At 42.9% G+C, this 2,942-nt stretch overlaps 1 pseudogene; it reads right to left on the bottom strand.

Moving 5' to 3' along the window:
• Positions 1-926: 926 nt before the first annotated feature.
• On the bottom strand, positions 927-1,849 carry LOC101642205 (annotated as a pseudogene).
• Between the last annotated feature and the right edge of the window lie 1,093 nt (positions 1,850-2,942).

Here is a 2,942-nt window from a genome sequence, read left to right as displayed (position 1 = left end):
ATAAGTATATTTTATCCCCCCCTTTTTTGTCATCTAGAGTGTCCACACACTAAATAACATCATTGAGCATCCCTGCAGAAAAACTTTCCCATGACCTTTGTCATAACCAGCTGGCTTTTGCTTCAAGGGGACCACTTTCATTTCTTTTTAGCCATTGCTTTATTTTTTTCTCAAAATTAAATTGTTTATTGATTACACATGATAATGGATGATACATAAGTTACAACTCCATCTATAATACTATCTGGTACCATCATTCAATTTAGATATATTGTATAGGATGTGCCAACAACCACTTTTTATAACAAAATAAATTGTTCATTAATTTGCTTGGATTACCATTTTTAATGGTGAACACCAGGTCACAAAACAGCAACTGTCAGTTCAACTAACAACCAAGATTTCTGAAAACAGTGGGTCCCCTGCCCCCAACCAGTCTTCTAAAGTTATTTGTAAGTTATGTTTCAAATCAACCTGGCATCCCCCTGAAATGATTCAACACCTCACACTCTCAGGGGGCAGTTTATCAAGATGGCTTAAGAGTAAACTAAGTTTACACAGCACAGTTTAAAAAGACATTTATTTAGTGTCATGATCAGACTCTTACATTTAGCAATCAACAGCATGGGTGCAAAAAAAAGAAAGAATGAAATTAAAACTACATTAAAACCCCTTCTTGGAATGCTTTCACCTTTCCACAGAACAGAAACTAAAATAACCTGTTATACAATTAATCACAAGTACAGCCCTCAAGTACTTTTGCCCATACATGTGAGAATTGTCTAAAACATGCCTTCTTTGTAGCAACTGGGCCCTGCCACCACTGTGCTTGGCTGAGTTCACAAATCTATTGTAACCTGTAGCTTCCCTGTCACGTCTCTGACTCTCCTCTCCTGCTAAGCTTTGTTTCCTGGTTGTCATTTAAATCATCTGCCACTCCCATAGCCACTGCTACTGCTTGAACCACCCTAGCTACATAGGCTTCGTGTTTGGCAAAGTATAGACCTTCACCACCATAACGACCCGAGCTTCTGCCTCTAGTTTCCTCCCTTCATCGGTCCCAAATCGGGAGACTGTTGCAATTGCCAAAATCATTGTAGCTTCCGCCACCACCAAAATTGCCTCTATTATTACCAAATCCATTATAACCATCCCCACTGCCCCATATCCACCACCATGGCAGCCGCCACCAAAGCTACCACATCCACTGAAGTTTCCACCACGACCGCAGTTGTCATTCCCACCAAAACCACCTGCTGGGCCACCACCGAAGTTTCCAGAACCGCTTCGACCTCGTCGGCTGGAAGAAGCCCTGGACATCTCTTGCTTGACAGAGCTTTTCTTCCCTCACAGCGGAGGCCATTCACAGCGCGGTATTTCTGAAAGACTATCTTATTCACCGGTCATCAAAAGCCACAAAAGCCAAGCCTTTCTTCTTGCCACTGCCTCCATCAGTCCTGATTTCAATCGCTTCCATTTTCTCATCTTGCCCAAGATAGTCTCGTAGGTGGTGCGCTGCGGTGTCTTCTTTGATGCCCAAAGATCTTTTTCGCAGGTAAACGGGCACCTGGTCTTTGCGAGGCTGCTCGTGAGACAGCCCTCTGCTTCCACAGCCCTTCCCCCAGCCACGTGTGGCCGTGCACTGTGGCTGCGTCCACCCCTGCACAGTAGAGGGCGCACAGACCGAAGCCCCAGGGGCGCTTGAGGCTGGGACTTCTCTGACCGCCCAGGCCCGGAGCCCCTGGGCTCACAATGGCTCCCCACACTCGCAGCCCGGGTTTCAGAGCTCCGCCTCCGGTGAAGGGTTTCCGCAGCTGATGGGCTCTTTAGGGGACCCCGACTTAGACATGATGTCAGTAGGGGAGACAAAATAACCCTAACGATGCTGCTTCCATGGCAGAAAATGCTTCCTCCACAAACAGAAAATCTTTAGCCATTGCTTCTGTTGTGCTGTCTTTAGGGTCGTCCTGGCAAAGCCATATTTAAAATCCTATTTACAGTTCTTTCAAGAAATGCTTTAGGATCCTGACCCATGTGTTCAGAAGTGCCACTGAAAGCTCTGTTCTTGTCTGCAGCTGATTCGGGTGCAGGTGCTTCAGTATACACTAAACACAAAGCTTGTTCGGCTTTATTTTTTCAGTCAGAATGTGTGTGCTGAACAAACGAGATGTCTATGGTGCCTGCCCTTGTTTCTGCTGCCATAGGCCCTTTTCCATTTGGCGGAACCAAAATGAATCTTTCGTCAGAAATGGATGTGAGTGGTCTGCTGCTGAGGACTTGTCTTCATATTCTGTCTCTAATCCTCTTCTCAATTCCATTTTCAATATCCGTCAGATCTCCTCTCTTCTTAAAAGTTGTCATTTATTTGTAAACTGCTGATGTCATGGGGGGCATTTTCCTGATGCACTTTCCTAAAGCATCAATGATTTCACTAATCTTCTACCAGAGCCATTGCATAAATTTTGTTTGTTTCAATTTTACCAGATTCCAAGCTACTCTCATAGACGGACAGGTCTTTAATGCCTCAAACTAAATCCTTTTTAGATATGTCATAACAAGTTAGTATTAGTTTATTTTATTAAAAATACATTTAGTCCATCCATGATATTTTCAGGGAATATATTTTTCTGTGATTAAAAAAATTCCTTTTATGTGATATGCAGAGCTAAATTAAAATGCCTTTCTGCTTTCCCATATGCCCTTTCTTGAATCTACTGTGGCTTTGCTAGAAATGATTTTGTAAACCATCTATTGTGATATTCCCATTTTCAAGGTAAATTAATAGGCAAAAGATTTTACAGTTGTTATTATTAGAGCTCATAGGGATACACATTACCCTGCACCCAATTAATATGCTTTCTACTAACCGATAGGATTTCCATTTTGTGCAATATGGTAAGAGACCCTGAGAGCTTTTCAATAGCTGTGAGGTCAACACTCTA

The sequence above is a fragment of the Echinops telfairi genome, unplaced genomic scaffold, assembly GCF_000313985.2.
Source record: "Echinops telfairi isolate 266 unplaced genomic scaffold, ASM31398v2 ScPeMD7_18;HRSCAF=68, whole genome shotgun sequence".
Taxonomy (NCBI): Eukaryota; Metazoa; Chordata; class Mammalia; order Afrosoricida; family Tenrecidae; genus Echinops; species Echinops telfairi.
Note: the sequence above shows the minus strand (reverse complement) of the source record. Positions and strands in the feature narration are given on the sequence as shown.